At 43.8% G+C, this 20,018-nt stretch overlaps 1 long non-coding RNA gene across 2 annotated transcripts; it reads right to left on the bottom strand.

Annotated features, from left to right (window-relative positions):
- Positions 1-5,721: 5,721 nt before the first annotated feature.
- On the bottom strand, positions 5,722-15,508 carry LOC131415453 (uncharacterized). Of its 2 annotated transcripts, none has more exons than XR_009222458.1 (3): positions 13,304-15,508; positions 9,204-9,504; positions 5,722-7,923 (listed from the first exon to the last, which is right to left on the bottom strand). It is a non-coding gene; the product is annotated as an uncharacterized LOC131415453 (long non-coding RNA). The 2 variants fall into 2 exon arrangements; XR_009222459.1 differs by having other exon boundaries at positions 14,349-15,508.
- Between the last annotated feature and the right edge of the window lie 4,510 nt (positions 15,509-20,018).

Below are 20,018 nucleotides of genomic sequence, written 5' to 3'. Positions count from 1 at the left end.
AAATTCCACAATGAAACTGGGAAATTCCTTTGTTAGGCAGAGCACACAAAAGATGTGTTCCTTGAGGGAAAGGAGAAGAAAAACAAAAAGAAAAGTCTTTTCTTTATCTCACTATCAAAAGGCCTTGCAAACCACTCCTAAACTGAGAGCCCCGTGACTTGAGCTACACATCTTTTAGCTCAAAACTAAGCAAGGCCTAGGTGCTTATTTATCGAGAGTTGAACGTGTTAAATTTGTTGGCTTGTTTTTAAAGGAATTATTTCACTGTTTGACACTAGCAGTATAATTTAAAGATCTGTAGACAAGTGGCCAACAAAGTAAAAAAATCCATCTCTTATTTTTAACATCAAAATATTGAGAGAATCAGGATTTTTTTGTATTTTCGGAAAACATGAAAGAAATCATAACCAGATTTAAATTATTGTTAGCCAGCCAGAAATAGACTGAGGGGAGATCTAGGGAAGGATTCCTCTTATCCTTTATCAGTGATTTCACGATAGATTTTCTGTACAAAGCCTCGTCCGCTTTTCCGAAACACAGTTTGGAAATGTCTGCAAAGGTCTTTCGCTCAAGAGACCTGAAGGGGTGGGAGTTGTGTTCTGTTAAAAGATAAACTGAGGCATAATAAAAATTTTAAGAGTTTATCTGAGCAAAAATCCATCAAATAGGGCAATGCCAAATGGGAAGCGGTTAGGAGCGCTCCACCTACAGGAGCAAGGGGCAAAACATAGAGAAGGTGTGGAAGGAAAGAAAAGAAATTATTTGATTGGCCATCACTTAAAGCCTAATTGACTGCTTTGCGATTGGCTGTTAGCCTTTCAAAGTTGTAACCTTGAGGGATTTACAGGCTTAGATTTTGATTTGCTTACATAGGCCGTCACCTTATTAGAGCTACCTCAGTCTAATGGCTTCCTTGTTTAGTTAATTTAACGGTTCAAAGTTGGGCATTATTTCGGAGGCCCCTAAATATCTGAATGACCTCCAAAGTCCTGGCTACTGGAGGGATCCACTAATTTTATCTCCCACCGTCTCATGAGGCCTGAATGCTAGAAAGCCAGCCATGCCCAAGGAAAGAGAAGGGTAGGGATGGAAAAAGTGTAGTTTTATAAACTCTAGAGAATCAAAGAGCCAGATGTATGGGGTAGGGATACCAGCAAAGAATCATCTTCAGGGCCAAAGGACAGGTCTGTTGAGGACTTTGTATGATTTTTCTAATTCTTTGTAACTTTTACATTATGTCTGGGCTTCTTTGCAAGGAACTGATATTTGGGCTTGTTTCATACTCGCTAAGTCCAAGAGGAGGGGAAGAGAAAGAAGAGAAAGCTAAAAGGTGTCTGAGAAAAGGAAAAGCAATCAGGCTTCATCCTTTACGGAGGACAAGAGAATATGCAGGAAATGGCGACTCAGTTCCACCTAAGAAGGGATCTCATTGGTCCCCTGCAGTACAGAGTCTACCTGGGCACCCTGTATGTAAATCTTCCTCTTTGCAACCGCCCCCAACACCCCCACCATCCTCACCAGTTAGCACAATGTCTTGCATATCCCAGAGTTGAAATTAACTAGCTATTTGTGAACTAAGAAATGGATAATAAACCCACAGGCACCTAAAAGTAAGCATGCCTCAAAGGCAACATAAGATATCTTGCCATTATAGGGGATACTGTAGAGCTTTATCTAGAACTTCTCCTCAGGGTGTACACCCCTATCCCCTAGCTGCTGAGATTACTGGCTGCTGACCACTCACAGCTGAGTCCCTCCCTGCAAATGACCTTGGCTACTGTCTTGTACCAGTTCCTGGGAACTGTCTCACCCAAGTTACACCCCCTCCCAGGGAGCAGCCAATGACTGCTGATGTAGAGATACAAAGGCTTGGCCTTCTTGCCTTAATTTGGGCCAATTCTGAAGGTCCATCCCAGCTCTAGAGCTTCCTGTAAGTTGCTTGAAGCCTTAGTCCCCATAGCATTGTGGGTCAGCTTCTCCTTCTGCCTAATCCTGCCCTCCTCACTCCCTCACAGGTGGACCTCCAGAGATTATCCAGACACCCACCAAACCAGATCCATCTCCCTTGATTCCAGTCTCTCATCTACTACATGTGCTGTGGATTCTACTCCCAAGTATCTGTTGATTCCAATCCCTTCTTTCCATATCCATCACCCCCACTCAACATTCAGCACATCACCTCAGTTTAGAACTGGTCACTAGGGGCTGGCCCTGTGGCACAAGCGGTTAAATGCGCACGCTCCACTTCAGCAACCCAGGGTTCGCAGGCTCTGATCCCAAGAGCGCGCCAATGCACCACTTGTCAAGCCATGCTGTGGCAGCGTCCCATGTAAAGTGAAGGAAGATGGGCATGGATGTTAGCTCAGGGCTGATCTTCCTCAGCAAAAAAGAGGAGGATTGGGGCCAGCCCGGTGGCACAAGCAGTTAAGTGCGCGTGCTCCGCTGTGGTGGCCCAGGGTCCACTGGTTCGGATCCCAGGCATGACTGACGCACCACTTGTCAGGCCATGCTGTGGCGGCATCCCATATATAAAGTGGAGGAAGATGGGCACGGATGTTAGCCCAGAGCCAGTCTTCCTCAGCAAAAAGAGGAGGATTGGCAGATGTTACCTCAGGGCCGATCATCCTCACAAAAAAAAAAAAAAGAGGAAGATTGTCATCGGATGTTAGTTCAGGGCTAGTCCTCCTCAAATAAAAAAAAAGAACTCATCACTAACTGGTCTCCACTTCTCCAGACTGGCCAACTTTCAATACATTGTCCACACTGAAAACTCGAGAAACGTTTCTAAAGGTATCATCTTGTCGCCTCTCTGCTCAAACCTTTCCATATCTCTCCATTGTCCTTAGAATGAGGTCCAAACTCAGTAAAAGTGACTTAGAAGGCTCTCCATGATTCAACCATTTGCCTGTCCACATCCCTTGCCCCTCCCCCCTCCCACTGTAAGATCCAGTCTTGTTGAACTTTTTGTTCTTTGAGTGAGACCTGATTATTCTTACTGTCAGGTCTTCACACTGCTATTCTCTCTTTCTGGAAGACTCTCCCCACCCTTCCCTGCACCCCTTCCTCTAAATAACTCCCATGTATCTTTAGGTCTAAATTTATGTCATTCACTTGGAAGCCTTCCCTGACCGCCCTTGTACAAGCTGAGTATGGGTGCCCCTGACATGTGTCCCTAACTTGTCCTTTTCACATGGTATTTGAGGTGTATTTGGTTCTCTGTCCATGAGACAAGAAACCTGTGAGGTCAGGGACTATGATGCTTAGGCTCACTGAGGTCTCCCCAGTGCCATCACACACAGAAAGACATTTAAAAATTAGGTGTTCAGAACATTAAGATTGATTAAACACCTATAGGGTTTTTTTCCCAATGACATTTAGAGATAAGAGATGGTCGGGCCAGTCCCGTGTCTTAGCGGTTAAGTGCACGCGCTCCGCTACTGGTGGCCCGGGGTTCAGACCCCGGGCACGCACCAGCGCACTGCTTCTCTGGCCATGCTGAGGCCGAGTCCCACATACAGCAACTAGAAGGATGTGCAACTGTGATGTACAACTATCTACTGGGGCTTTGGGGGAAAAAATAAATAAATAAAATTATTAAAAAAAAAAAAAAAAGAGATGGTCAAATACTTTACAATTTTTGCTAAACTTAATGATAAATTATTTAAGACCACAAGACCGAAAGCCACATATCACTGGGGAAACATTGGTTATTTCTGGAAAGGCAGAAAACACAAATATAAATAAACAAATGTTAAAATATGAAAATAACCAGAAAATATGACTGCAAAATAAAATACATTCATTTGTCAGCAAACAGTTGGAAGATGCTTAGAAAATATTGCTGTAGATTTGAAGAAACACGTATTAGAATAAATTACACGGTGTGGGAGGATTGCTCTACTGTTGAAAGAAAAGAACAGCTATTTCTAACATGCTGTTGCCTAGGGTATATGCTTGATCCTGTTCCAGTGATGACATATCTGAAAAAATTTATTTTTTATGAACCACTAAATAAGTTTAGCAGAGAAGGTATATTCTCCAATAGTCAATGGTTTCTTTAATCAAAAGAATATATGATTTTTTTAACTAACTAGTTAACTAGTTTTTTAACTAACTACACAACTAACTAATTGTTAGGTGTGTAACTAACAACTAAAGAAGTAGCTTCTATACAGGAACTTAAAATTCTAGGATTAAATTACAAAAGTTCCAACACACAAAATTCATCACTAAATCACAGATAAGCTACTGCAGCCAAGAAATGGAGGCCAGAAGTTCATAGATCAGGATATCATCAGTGAGGTTAATTTAATTCTTAAAGGGGAGAGGGTGTAGGAAAGACTTTACAACAGTCCCTTTAAGGAGGACCCTGTACTTTGAAAGATGAAAAATGACTTGAAATCTTTTGTATCACATAGTGGTTTGCTGGCTATGTTGTGGCAAAGAACTTAAAGATAAGTTATTCATTGTCCTTTAAAGAGTAGTTTTGGGGGCCGGCCAGGTGGCATAGTGGTTAAGTGCGAATGTTTTGCTGCTGGCGGCCCAGGTTCAAATCCCGGGCGCGCACCGATGCATCACTTCTCAGGCCGTGCTGTGGCGGTGTCCTATATAAAGTAGAGGAAAATGGGCACAGATGTTAGCCCAGGGCCAGTCTTCCTCAGCAAAAAAAAAAAGAGGAGGGTTGGCATGGATGTTAGCTCAAGGCTGATCTTCCTCACAAAAGAAAAAAAGAGTAATTTCAAATTTGCCAACCGTTTTTTCAGTAAATGCCGTCCATGATATGCTATCTGGGAAATTTTTCGTTAGAACAAAAAAATGTTTACTCTGTCCCTTTGAGGTAAAGATAATATTTTAACCACAAAAAGAGAGTGATTGGTTTTAGAAAGAAACTCATGCTATGGAGAGAGCATTTTAGAAACAGATGTGTAGAAATCACACATGATTTGGTACTACAAATTTTGTATGAGTATCACCTTTGACAACTATCAGATATGTTCACTTAAAATAGAAACAGAGTTTTTAAACTGTTAAAAAAAACAAAACTCCCAGATAGAATTTCAATGTGTTTCAACCTATTTGTTTCAAATATAGAAATGCAAATGTTACCACACCAGGTCCATTTTTGCCCACCTCCCAGAAAGCCAATCACCGTGACAATGAGATTGCAGAGAGAGAAAGAGCGTTTATTAACCACAAGGCAGCCAAGTGTGGAAACGGGAGAATGAATCCACTTCCCCGAAAATAGGGACTCGGGGATATTTATGGGGTAGGGGGCAAGGTGGTCTGAAATGATTGGAGGTGAGGAGAGATGGGGTAATTGATGATCTGCGCAAGCGTAGTCAGCCTTCATGCCTCTTTGTAGGACGAATGTTCACAGAACGGAGTGTTAGCGTGCCCTAAGGGTGGAGTTCTAACCTCTTGATGTTAAAAGGTCGCTTATCAGACATATAATGGGGCCCAGTTGTGTGGGTTGGTGGTCTCAATCTGGCCTGAAGTGGACAAGGCGTTCAGTTCCTGAAAAAAATATCTCAAACACCAATTACCATGGTGACCCCAGCTCCAGGGGGATGTTACCTATAGGAACCTAGTGGGAGTCAATAGCATATTGCCTAAACAGCTCGGTTAAAAATGGGTAAGTTTAGGGGCCGGCCCTGTAGCTTAGCAGTTAAGTGCACACACTCCGCTGCTGGCAGCCGGGTTCGGATCCTGGGCGTGCACCAACGCACTGCTTCTCCGGCCATGCTGAGGCCTCGTCCCACATACAGCAACTAGAAGGCTGTGCAACTATGACATACAACTGTCTACTGGGGCTTTGGCAGAAAAAGATAAATAAATAAAAATAAAAAAAAACAATGGGTAACTTTATCATGCAGATTTAAGCCCTCACCTTCTGTTCTGATAAGTTTCCAGGTAAGGCCATCCCCCACTTCTTCCTGATACAGGGAAGAAGATACCTTTACAAATGGAGATTTCCTTTACAAATGTAAATGTCTCTTACAATGAGTATCCAGAACTAAGAATGGGCTTAGCAAGGACTCTCCAGGTACCCAGAGTTGTCTATGGTGACAGCCTGTTCTGGGGGCAGGCCTCCCATCCCAAACTCCTTTGATCAGTTAGTGGGGGTGGGGGCCAAAGTGTCTTTCAGGCAAAGACATATGTTGAGGTGGCCAATTCCGCTCCCCCATAGTTACTACCTGCTTAATCATCAATGGCTAACTGTTTGCTGGTTTTATAAATGCAACATCTTTCAGTTTACACTGCAGGAACAATTGACCAACATTGGGAAATAGCAATTCATCACCTAAATTTCAACTAAACCTTTTGCATAGCTGGTAGGTGGGATTTAAAAACAAGCATTATCATTAAGTAGTAAAAATTATCCACCTCTTCCAATGGCACATAACTTGGTGAAGCATCTTTTCCCACTATGACAGTGTTTAAAACAACCAAGGTTGAAATAAACTGAACTTAGAACAAGACCTTCAAATTGCTTTATCACAATGCATTATACCAAGAGTTCCAAAAGAGAACCATGTTCAATATTAAGAATTTTTTTTTTTTTTTGGGCCGGCCCCGTGGCTTGACGGTTGAGCGCACGCGCTCTGCTACTGGCGGCCCAGGTTCCATCCCGGGCGCGCACAAACACACCGCTTCTCTGGCCATGCTGAGGCCGCGTCCCACATGCAGCAACTAGAAGGATGTGCAACTATGATGTACAACTATCTACTGGGGCTTTGGGGAAATAAATAAATAAATAAAATAGAATTTTTTTTGGAGGACAATTGGCCCTGAGTTAATATCTGTTGCCGATCTTCCTCTTTTTTCTCCCCAAAGCCCCCAGTACATAGTTGTATATCCTAGTTGTAGGTCCTTCTAGTTCTTGTATGTGGGACACCGCCTCAGCATGGTCTGATGAGCGGTGAGCAGCTCCCTGCCCAGGACCCAAACTGGCAAACCCCAGGCTGGTGAAGCGGGATGTGCGAACCCAACCACTGCACCACTGGGCTGGCCCCAATATTAAGAATTTTAATGAGAGCAAAACACTTTATATTGCTAATAGAGAAAATTAAATTGTAATGACATTGTTTAGTCCATCATAATTTCAGCCTTCTCTGACTTCTATTTTTGTGTATAATTTGTAATGTACATGACATATTAGGATAGTACTCCCTGTATTTAATTTATAAATGAAGATATAGGTGATCCATCAAGAGTATAAAAGCCATGGGGTTCGAAAAATTTCCTTGAGTGGAAAAAAGCTCAACTTTTGCTGGACACAGTGAAAACCTGTATTCCTTAGTTTCACTGCACTGACAGTCTAGATTTGGGAAAATAAAATGTGGTGCTGAATAAACCCATTCCAAGTATCAGATAAATAATCATCACCACACTTTTTTTGAGTTTCTACCTGAGCCTCTCACCAAATGTAAATGCAATCTAGATTGCATCACTTACAGAGAGCTCCTGGGTCCTCCCTTTCGGGCAGTGCCTCTTCTCTGACCTGTTACCGTACAAAGGGCATGATCTGCTCCCCCCAAGGCAAAAGCCAATTGTCAAGAGGTAAGATTGTGGAAAAGAAAGGGCAGTTTATTACAGCTTGCTAGCAAGGGGGAAGATGGCCGACTGACATCTGAAAGAACCATCTTACAGAACAAAGACTACAGGCCAGTTATATAGAGGGCTGGTCTCCAAGTGGGGGAGGCATCTGGTTCCAGGTTGGGGGCATCCATCTGATTACTGGGTGGAGGCATCTAGTCCCAGGGTGGGGGCATCCATCTGGTCTTAGTTCCTGGCAGTCCTTTGTTTTACTTGATATGCATCAGAGACTGGAGCAACGCCCTACACCCTGATCTTTCAGTTGTCTTTCAGTTGATGATGGCTATCAGCATAGACTCTCTGCCCAGAGGTCATCACATCACATTCCTAAGGAACTCCAAAGAACAAAGTTATCAACTTATAGCAGCTGGGAGGGGACGTAAAGTCTAGAGTTAGTCAGAGGTCATTCCAAGTCACAATATGGTTTCCCCTCTACAATATGGCTTCCCTTATGTCAACCCTGTATTGAGCCACTATCAGACCCTTCTCCCATCTTATCCATCCCTGTCCATCACTTACAGTGTTAAGTCAGCTCTGCTGTAGCACATGGAAAATTCAGAGCAGAAACCACAGCCAGTTAAGCTGCCTCAGGCACTAGGCACCATGCACCACACACGCTACTCAGTAGCTTTGCAAAGGAAGCATTAAATTAGCCCTCCAGGTGCTGCCCATCTGTCTAGATTCTTTTGACTGGTCCATCCTACTCTTGTCCTCTAAGCACAAATTAAGCCAAGGGAAATAAAGACCCTTTCTCTTGGGGCATAAAGTAAACCCTCTGGCCCCTTTATGGCTGCCTCCTTTAATGAAACTATAGTCTGAAAGATTTTCCCTACTTTGAGAATTCTGCATGGGCTCCTCACATCAGCCCCTTAAAATTCTTTTTCTTTAACTTCCATGGCTCCTTTCACCTTTCCATACAGATCATCCCTTCTCAGTCTTTCTTTGCTGATTTTCCTGCATTCCTCTCCTACATATGGATTTTTTCAAAGTTGTATCTTTGGCCCTCTTTTTGTTTAAATCTGCACTTCTTGGGGAAACACATTCCCTCTCAGGCTTCAAGTATCTCTTTATTCTGGATTCCCAAATCTGTGTCTCTAGCCCTAATATCTCCTTTAACTTCATATCACAATGAATTACCAAGTAAATTAGAGAAACGATTGACAACCGCTTCCAACTCAGGAGGTCCAGAAATGTACCTCCTCTTCTTCCATCCTCCACCATTGGCATGTCACTCAACGGCACCACACTCGTTTCTCCATCCCTCGGTCATCTTACACTCCTCCCTCCACATCGAGGAGAATGCAGTCAGTTCTTTCTGTGCCCTTCTCAGCATGCTTGCCCTCTGTTCCTGTCCAACTTGATGCCGTGGTTTAAACAGTTATCTCTCACCTGATCGCTTACACAGACTTCTGCACTAATCACTAACCTCTTGTCAACCAATTTCTTCTCACCAAATAGCCCTTAAGCAACCAGTTTGTCATATTAAGTGCATATAAACCATGTTATTCCTTTCCTCTAAAAGAAAAAGGGCCCTCTTGTCAAAAGCTGGATCCCCAAACATGACCATCACAACCTGTTGATAAAGCAAAGCTGAGTTCAAGGCTTACCGTGGTACATAAAGGAGAACACTGCCTCAGAAAGGTTGGGCAGTGTCTCGGAGAGAGGTGGGTAAGCTGAGAATTTATCGAGAATTGGAAGCTTCGTTAAGGTAGGTCTATCAGTGTGGGAACTTGGCTAGGAGGTAGAAGAATCCAGGACTGGTAGAAACAGCAAGACGAGGACGTCCGGATAAGGGATTAAAAGAATCTTAGAGCACAAACTATCGTGTCCTTTCCATTGAAGAGCTGATAGGTCTTTGGAGAAATTCCTCCAAGAAACAATCAAACCATTTTCTTGGGCAGGAAAGTTCTGGAAGAATAAAAAAAAAATGCCAATTAAGACAACAGAATAGCAAAGTCATATTAATGTAGATTCTAAGGTGTAGTCTAGGTTCTCAACGTCCAGGCTGGGGTCGGGGGGGAGCCAGTGTTGGTTCTTGCTGATTTTGCCCCTTCAAGGCCTTCCTAATTTGACTCCAGCCTCATCTTCTGTCTCATCCATCCTGTCTGAGGTCATAGTGCCAGGTGACTGGAGAGGAGAGAGAGAACATGCACAGAAGTATCCCAAAGCCTTTCCCTGTGGAGCCTACTAAATAATAAAACATTTGGATAAATAATAAAAATCTCAATGAAAAAGTCTGACCCCGTTATCCTTAGCAAATCCAGAGCATCTTGCTATAAAAGAGGGGAAAAGTCTTGCCACCTGTAAAACCAAGACCATTGCAGGACTCCTGCATGATCAGGTGGGTAGGATCTGAGAGACACACGGGGCAGATCTGGGAAAAGAGTCGTGTTTCCATTTTCATTCTCTTAACCTATTTATTTCGTGCTAAAATATTTATACTGTTTCTGCTAGGAAGCTTGTCACAGAAGAAACAACTTTCCTTTTTTATTATTGTCCTAGATAAAATGTGAATAAGCACTCAGAATTAAATAGCAAAAGCCCATGAGTAAACATAAAGCCAGAGAAGGCCTCTGTTTGTCTTAGAGCTGTGGATCTCTAGGTGGCACTTGGAAAACCGTTCTTTATCTGTTATCCCGGGCACTTTCTGACAGTGGCTGCTACATCTCGAAGTGTACACGCAAGTGTAGAAATATTAGGGGTGCTGACACTCATACCAAACTATTATGCCTGTAGAGTGGGATTTAAAGCAGCCCTTCCAACTGATGGATTCACCTGCCTTGAGACCCCAATAGTACTCTCCAGCATGGAGCAATGTACCAGCATAAGGTCCCAAAGGAGCCCTCCCAGTCCCCAGTGTGGAGCTTTGAGGCTGAATTCCATTCTTGTGCCATGCTCAACAATTCCATACTACCCTGCTCCCTTCCACTCTTGTGGGATAGAATGTCCTTTTCCACCCCCAGCCACTTAGACTTTGATAATCATATTGTAGAATTAGCATATAATATGAATGGCTAATACAACTGTGGACTGACGCAGAATTAGACCAGCCTATTTCACTTATTAAATGTGTGCTGTGGCAGAGCCCAATTCTTGACATGGGAATTGGACCTGAGGGTCTCTGCAGTGCTGTTCCTGCTCCGTGGATGCTCTTTCCACAGATATCTACCTGCCTGGCTTCCTCCCTCACTTTATCCATGTCTCTGCTCAGTTGTCACCTTGTCAGAGGGAGCTTCCCTGACGCCCTAACTAAAATCGCCTCCTTCCATCCCTAGCTAGCCCTTCACTCTGCTTTATTGTCCCATAGCACTTACCCTACTCTAAATTAGATTTAGGGTTGGCAGATAAAATATATGCCATCTTTGGAACCTACTTATACTAAAAAATGGTCCATTGTTCATCTGAAATTCAAATTTAACTGGGTGTCTTGTATTTTTATTTGCTAAATCTGGCAACCCTAATTATATTGCATCTTTAATTCCTTTCCCTCTCATTTGAACACAAACTTCATGAGGCAAAGACAAGGTCAGTTGGATTCACTGCTCTAAATTCCCCACATCGAGTGTTCTGGAGCCTTGTGAGGCTTGGCACACAGTAGGCACTCATAAGTGTTCAGGAATGAAGGAAGAAAGCGCAAAGCAACAAAGCACCAACTGAGAACTTAGTGCTAGCAGGGCGATGCATGCCTCATTCCCATCTGGCTTCTGCAGTCTCCTTGGAAAATTTTCAATTGTAACGGGGATTCCAAGGATGAAAACATTTGCTTTCTGGTCCAGATACTGGATTATAACCACCAGTACATACCAAACTGCCAAACCCCAGGCAAAGGACAGCTTACAAATCCTACTGATACAAATCAGAATTGAGCCATAAATTTGGCAGTAAAAACAGAATCCTTTGGTTTTAAATACCCCTTTATCCATTCCTTGTCTTGCCAAGCATCCCCCATCTACAATCACTGGATTTCCTTCCCCAACTGCATACACTCTATTATTCCCCCATTGAGCCCTCATTCCCATAAGCTAGAAAACATGACTACATCCATCAAACGTTGTCCTCAACAGCTAGTCTTTTGGATGCATCGAGGGTGATAGTTTGGGCAGCTTCATTTGATGTTCTGACAACCGAGTATTGTTAGTTTTGACTTGGTTACTTAGAGAAGACTTTGTAATTCTCCCCCAATCACTCATGTGTATTTATTCAGCTAAGTAACTCTTGTGACCCGTGGCATTCCTCTTATGGATCTTTTCCAGAGGCAGGAAGCCAGAAAGGCGGTGGAAGCTCGGAAAGCACACCTTTTCCCCCCAGCAGCAGAAAATCAGTGCTTCTTGCCATGGTTTGAACTTTGAGTTTTCACCCAGAAGGAAGCCAAGTTTTCTTTTTCTTCTGCCTGTCCCACATCCCACCCACCTGGAGGGAAAAAAACCCCTACTAGAAAACATCTACCTTTATCCAATAAATTGCCCTGTATGTTTTTTCTTGCTAATTCTTTTAAGCTTTGCTGTGCCTTAGCCATAGAGCATAATTATGAGCAATGTATATCTCAGTACATCTTGAAGTAAATGACCAAATACCAACAATACAGTGGTGGGATACAGGAAGAAAGTGACAAGGGACAGATTGCTACTGAAAACCAGCCAAGAAAATTTCAGAGATCCAAGAAACAACCCAAAAAGAAAAAGTTGAAACAGGTGGAAGACATAGACAGCCAGGGAGGTTGGCGCTGAGGTTTAGAGTAGTGATACAGCACGCCGGGCAGCTTCGCCTTGGATCTCTTGCGCATCTACTACGTTCTATTCAACATAACATTATTTCTAAAGTTCTAAAAACATCCTCCTGCCTTACCGGCGAGCTGCATTCTGAAAGAGCCTTTTTGCTCTCAATAGTTGTACTAGAATACGGTGAAGCCTTTAGTGCGCTTTGGGTGTATAGGACTCTCACTTTCTGCCCTAAATGACCACGGTTACCCAGTGTGCTATACTTCTGTGGTTCTTGCATCTGTTTCTCCTGGTACTTCTTCGATTTTCCTTCAGCTGCCAGGAGTTATTTCTGCCTTTCCTAGGGGACCTGCTTCTGGCAGCTCCTCCTTTTCTAATCAGCTATTGAAACCAAGTAACCAAGTTTGTAAGAACCATGGCTAAACTAAGAAGAGGAGCGCCAAGCTCCTGGAGTTTCCATCTTCTGGCCGTTTGTAAGCCTTCCCCCTCCCCCTACATTCCTCAGATGCGTTTTAGATAGCTGGTTTTGCAGAATCTGTGACTCCTTGGTGTGTGAGTTGTAGTAGCAAGGATAATACTTAACACTTACGGAGCACTTACTCTACGCCAGGTAATGCTCTAAGTATTTTGCTCTGTACATATTATCTCATTGAACCCACCTTCTGTCACACAAACCTATGAAGTGAGTCCTGTGATGATCTCAGTTTACAAATGCAGCTAGGTAACTTTCTTAAGCACATAGCCTTGAACGATGGAGTCAGCATTCAATCCCAGGCAGTCTGGCGCCATGTTATGTTGACCACCACTCCATATGGAGTCCAAGCTTGAAAGCCCCGAGTCATCCGCAGCCCTCCTTTAGCCTTTCCTCCCTGCTCTAGTTTTTATCAAGCCTGTGGACCTCTGTCTCCTAAACACTCCATGGCTCTTAGAATAAAATCCAACTCCTTTATGTGATTTATTCAGCCATCCAAAATCCAACTCTTGCTTACCTCCCCAGCCTCTTGTCAGGCCCAAGTCCCCTGGTGAGGTCCACTCCCATAGTTTGTCAGGGTCTCATTGTTGGAAGAAGTCTTTCTTGCCTTGAGAGCTTTGCACTGGGGCACTCAGGTTCTCCACCTCTGCCTGGCTAGCTCTGACCATTCGTGTCACAGCTTGGAGCCCACTTCCTCTGGGGAGCCTAGGAGGACTTTGGTCCTCCAGCTAGGAGCTCTAATAATACCCTGTATTTCCCCAATTGTTGCATTTATTCTACAGCACTGGGGTTGCTGGTCTCTATCCCTCGTGGACCATAGACTCCAAGGGAGCAGGACCTTGTGTCTGGTTCACGATTATATCCCCAAAGTGCAGCGAAATGCCTGGCACATGACAAGAGTAACAATAACCATAGGCAATGTTTATTCATTCACTCATTCAACAAATTGATTGAGTGCCTACTATACGCCATACACTATGGTACTCATGATTTTCTCCTTTAATCATTCTGCAAGGATGACTTCATCTATTCTTCATAACAATTCACTGGACAGCCCAGTTTATAGATTAGGAAAGTGAGATGCAGTTTCTTCTGTGAAAAAAAAAAAATTGCCCAAGATCCCAGTGGGCACTCAAATATATCTTTGTTGAATGGATACATGGATGGATGGATGAACGGGCCCTGGTCCAGGGATGGAGGTGTCCAGACTGATACTCCCGAAGGAAGTCAGAAATAAGGTTAAATGTTTACCTCCTTAGAGGTGAACTGTTAAAACATCTAATATAAAAGGCCTAAGACAGGCAAAGTCCCCTTAAGAGACAAAGCTTGCCAAGACAAGACTAGACTGTAATCTAATTGAATTAATTAGCATATCTAAAGAAAGAATGTGTCAATCAGAAGAGGGGCGTGGGTCAACTTAGAAGCTTGGGAAAATAAACTCCAGTCGAATGCTGCTTTGACAGCGCCCGACCCAGAACCTTCCCAGCGGGAGCTGCCAGCTAACGTGGCAGGTGTAGCCCCGCGCGGAGAGGATGCAGCGGACAGCTGAATCCCCCGCTTACCTCCCCCGCGCCAGTTCCCGCCGAGCCGGCGACCCGAAAGCAATTCCGCTTCCGCCTGCAGGGAGAGCCTAATAATAGCTCCCATGTCCTGATCTGCACCCTGTGCTGGGCACCTTGCGTACGCTCCTTGTTGCGTGTCAGCCTCACACAGCCCAACTTCCGGCCGAGGAACCCAGGCCTCGGAGAACAAGAGGGCTTGCCCAAGGTCAACCTGCAGATATGGTAAAAGAGTGGGGTTTTGGAGCCAGCCTTGCCCAGCTCCAGGGCGCCAGATTACCTCTCCTCTCTCTTGCTCGTACCGCCCACACGAGCATGCCTGGACCGAGGAGAGCTGTTTCTCCTTGTAGAAAATATCTGAGTTGACATTCTGGTTTGTGTGCGGTCTGGTTTCGTGTATGTCTTCCCTGGGAAGCGAGTCCATCTCAGTTTGTTGAGATCCAACCTTCTACACTATGAGTCCTCCTCCTTCTCCCCTACTCCTCCCTGCCCTTGGAACAACTCACAAGAACACATAAATGCTCCCTTCTTTCTATGCAGTTCCTACTTCCTGACACCTGCCCTCTTGCGATCTCTCCTTTCAAAACAACCACCATCATTTATGGGTACCTGGCATCCTGCTGGGGACTGAAAAGAAAAGAAAGAAATGAGTACTTTGCTCAAGCCGTGTAACAACCCAACTCTTACACTTTTGTGAATGAAAGGGACAATCCGTTCGCAATTATGGCGGGACAATAGGCCTAACCCAGAAACAACCAGGCAAAGAGGACATGCATATTCACCCTATGCATTTGGAAGTCCCGGAGATGGATCTGAAGCTTTGGTTCAGCCAGTAAAGAGCTCTGCGACATTGGAAAAGTCACTTAACCGTCCTACAACTCAGGCTCACAATCTGCCTAAGGACAAACTGTTTCCCCCTCTTCAAGTGCAGGGTACATTTAGAAGACACAGCAAACCATTTTAGCCTATGCGCTGACAGACACCGGTGCATGATTTTAGACATTTTTTCCCTAGATCTATATAGACAGGACTGCAGGGATAAGAGAAGAGTACAGTGAGAAATGTGTGCATAAACCTTGTGACCTGTATTATTCATCCCCTCCTCTCTGCTCCCACTCTCCTCTCCCTGGCTCTTCAAACACGCGCCAATGCCTCATTAAAGACTCAAAACCGTCCCATTAGGTCCAAATGCAGGGAAACATATTCATGATTATTCAAATGATCCCCCGTAATATAATCAGCGCCACCTTCATAAATATTCATTTTCACTGGGCTAATCGCTATGTAATCTCACAAGAGGGAGTGCCTCTGTAATCCTCTTCCCTTTTGCCCTCTCCTCCTTCCTCCCTTTGTCTAATACTCTTTTCTCCACTCCTAAGCCACCTAAAGTCTTCCTGGGTCTTCACAATCTCATTCCGGGTAAAGATATTCCTGGTTCTGATCTAAAGCATTCTTTATTTATCTCTATCTGAAGATTATTCTACCAGAAGGTTATCCATTTCTGAAAGGAGGTCTGACCGAGGCCCAACAGCTCTAGATTCTCATGCATCAATACATCCTTGATACTCCCTGTAACAGACCAGAGAGGTTCACTTGACATTTATAAATGGGCATCCTGGGCAGATCCTGCGCTGGAGGACCACCCAGAAGAATAGCACCTTACAAGTTGTTTTGTGGGATAAAGACAAGGAAAACAACACTCTGTAATAACACATGGAATGAAATAGGCACAATAGAAGACAGGGCAGGGCCGGCCCCGTGGCTTAGCGGTTAAGTGCGCGTGCTCCGCTGCTGGCGGTCCGGGTTCGGATCCCGGGCGCGCACCGATGCACCGCTTGTCGGCCATGCTGAGGCCGCATCCCACATACAGCAACTAGAAGGATGTGCAGCTGTGACATACAACTATCTACTGGGGCTTTGGGGGAATAAATAAATAAAATTATATAAAAAAAAGAAGAAGACAAGGCAAAAGCTAGCACCATGGAGCGCCAGGGGGCAGGAGGCACCGGGGAAGCCTGGAGATGAGAGAAGGGCAACTCAGGGCTGAGTGCGGTGTTCCGAGTCTCTGTTGCAGCTATGTACCTGGATAGTTACACTCGGCATCCTTTATCCTTATCCCAGCTGTCTGCCTCTTTCCTAACTTTACCTCTGTCATTGGTTGCGGCAACCACGTGCAGTTAGGAAATAAGCATGTATTAGAGCAAGATGGAGCATCAGGAAGATCCCTATAAGAATCATGAGTCACTGGAAGTTAATCCTTTAAATGAAGCCCCTACGGAGCTTGTTTCCTGTCGCTAGGACTTGGCATGGTGGCAAGGAAGAGCCCTGGTTCATGTGAAGAAATGCATATGCATACATAAGCCCACAGAGAGCAGAACACAGGGTGGGTCTCATGACCATCCGTTTTCTGTACCAAGAATAGTGCCCAATATAGTCTATGTGTGTATTTGATGATAAGGAAGTATCTAAGCCATTTATATCCTTTGATGGAAAAAGATACAAGGGAAGAGGAACCTTTTTATAGCTAAGGACCTTGGAAATTCTAGAATGGGAACAGAAATAACACAGTTAAAGGGAAAAAAAGGTAATAGCAGCTAACATAACCTCTAGGCTCAGATGAAAAGTGCAAGTATTCAATATTGTCTGCTACTCTGTAAAATATAGGGAAATCTCACTGTTGTCTTTAATTTTATATGAGAATCATTTTACTGTTCAAGCTTTTTTAGGGTATAAGGAAAACCCACTGTTGCTTACAGTTTGAATAAGAATCATTTTTCTTTTCAAATGAGAAGCAAATTGCACCTCAGTACCAAAAATGTATAGGATGAAAATGAATGGAAAACAGCTTCTAAAGCAATACGTTTAGTAATTTCATTTGCCTTCTTAAAGGCATGAAAATAAGATGGCTTGTTAAAGAAAGCCTTCTGTTTCCTGAAAGGGAGACAGAACACTCTACCACGGTAGAAAGAGGATGCTGGGTGACAAAAACCATTATCAATTTTTCATGGTTGATTTGTTAGTGGTTTCAGAGAGATAAATAATATTACTTTCTAATCCAAAGAGGTCTAGTACCTGAGATTTGCAACATTATTTCTTAAATCAACATCGTTTTCTCTTCCTAGGAATCGTTACAAAAACCGGGAGTCCCTGATTGGATTTAATGAGCTTTACACAAAGGGAGTTGTCAGTAACCACAGAAACAGGGCAGGGTTTTCATAATGATTGTGCTGGAATTGTGTTCCAGTCTGAAAAGAGCCTTTTTAATTATAGAGTTTTGAGGCTAGGGGAGCAGAGTGTTGGGGGCAGGGATGTAGATTTTCATGGTAAGAGACTGAAAGTCTTTTATCTACTTGAAAGGATAGTGGGTGGGCTCCACTAACAAGTCTTAACCCCAGGACTTGGCTTAACCCTGGAGAAAATGTTTTTCATTTTCAGCCCTATGTATTTGCTGGTTCTTCACTTCTTTAAATTGCAAGCTCTTCAAATAGAGTTTAGCAAGCCTGGGGGAATGGAGGAAGGTTCAGCCAAGGACAGCTCAGAGGGTTTGAAATACCTCTGCAGAGCAGAGTTCCTGGAGATCTTAACTAGTTCTGCGGGCGGCTCCTGGGCAACGTGACCTGACCTGCTTTGAAGCTGATGACACTGAAGCCTGAGACCTTGTCTCTGGCTTAACAGCACAGAACTGGGATTTCTGACAGTGTCAAGTAATTCCAGCCCATTTGAATTTCTCGCCTCAAACCTGAACACATCAGTGGAACTCATTCTAGCAAGAAGCACAATTGAGGGGCCGGCCCCGTGGCTTAGCGGTTAAGTGCACGCGCTCCACTACTGGCGGCCCGGGTTCGGATCCTGGGCGCGCACGGTCGCATCACTTGTCCCGCCATGCTGAGGCGGCGTCCCACATACAGCAACTAGAGGGATGTGCAACTATGACATCAACAATCTGCTGGGGCTTTGGGGGAAGAGGGGGAAAAAAAAGGAGGAGGATTGGCAATAGATGTTAGCTCAGAGCCGGTCTTCCTCAGCAAAAAGAGGAGGATTAGCATGGGTGTTAGCTCAGGGCTGATCTTCCTCACAAAAAAAAAAAAAGCACAGTTGAGTTAATATTATGAATATGAGGTATAGGACTAAATCTCCTCACAAAAGGGTCGGGGCCCAGAAGCCCTCTCCGTGGGGGAGCCACGCTTAGCGGGCCAGCTTAGCATCCCTTTGGGTTCCTGTCTTCTCAGGATCTACCCCTTCTCCGCTACTCTTTTTATTTTTTAATTAGCTTTATTGAAGTATAATTTATATACAGTTTAATTCTTCAAACAAATGGAATGGCATTTCAGTGGATTAACCAAACAGAAGTTTATTTCTCATTCATATCACAGCCTGTGCTGGTCAGATGGTTATCCTCCAAGCAATGACTGAGGAATTCTGGCTGTCCCCCATCTTGTGGTTCTGCCATCTTGAAAAAAAAGATACTCAGGGGCCAGCCCAGTTTCGTAGTGGTTAAGTTCACACGTTCCACTTCGGTGGCCCAGGGTTCACAGTTTCAGGTCCTAGGTGTGGAACTACACACCACTTATTGAGCCATGCTGTGGCAGGCGCCCCACATATAAAATAGAGGAAGATGGGCATGGATGTTAGCCCAGGGCCAATCTTCCTAAGCAAAAAGAGGAGGATTGGCAACGGATGTTAGCTCAGGGCTAATCTTCCTCACAAAAAAAAAAAAAAAGGAAAAAAAGATACCCAAATGGCCAATAGGCACATGAAAAAGTCCTCACCATCACGAGTCATCAGGAAGATGCAAATTAAAATCATAATAAGATATTATTATATGTCCTCCTGGTAGCTACACTTTAAAAGGCTAACAACACCAAATAATGGTGAGGATGTGGAACAACTGGAATGCTCTTACATTATTGAGAAAATGAATCATACACCTAATCTATGACCCAGCAATTCTGCTCCTAGGTATCTAACCAAGGGAAAGGAAAACATATCCACAAAGACTTGCACAATGACGTTCTTAACAGCTTTATTTATAGCAATCAAAATCTAGACACAGCCCAAACATCCATCACCAGGAGAATGGATAAACAACAGTACATTTGTAAAATGGAATATTACGTGGCAATAAAAAGGAACAGACTACAGGGACACTCAGCAATATGGTTGAATCTCAAAAACATTTTTACTGAGTGAAAGAAACTTACACAAAACAATACTTCCAGTTTGATTCCATTTATATGAAGTTTTAGAACAGGCAAAGCTAATTTATGATGGAAAAAAATCAGAACAGCAATTGCCCCCTGAGTGAGTGGGATTGCCTGGAAAGTGACATGAGGGAACTTCCTGGGAGAATGGTAATATTATATATCTTGATGGAGACTTGGGTTACATGGGTGTGTGGATTTATCAAAAATCATCAAACGATACCTTTAAGATTTGTGCATTTCACATTTGCGACAACATGGATGGACCTTGAGGGTGTTATGCTAAACGAAATAAGTCAGACAGAGAAAGACAAATATTGTATGACTTCACTCATGTGTGGAAGATAAACAAACAAACAAACACACACATAGATATGGAGACCAGATTGGTGGTTACCAGAAGGGAAGGGGGTGGGAGGAAGGTGAAAGGGGCAAAGGGGCACATATGTATGGTGATGGATGGAAACCAGAC

This window comes from Diceros bicornis, chromosome 16 (genome assembly GCF_020826845.1).
Source record: "Diceros bicornis minor isolate mBicDic1 chromosome 16, mDicBic1.mat.cur, whole genome shotgun sequence".
Taxonomy (NCBI): domain Eukaryota; kingdom Metazoa; phylum Chordata; class Mammalia; order Perissodactyla; family Rhinocerotidae; genus Diceros; species Diceros bicornis.
This window is presented reverse-complemented; position numbering and strand designations above follow the sequence as displayed.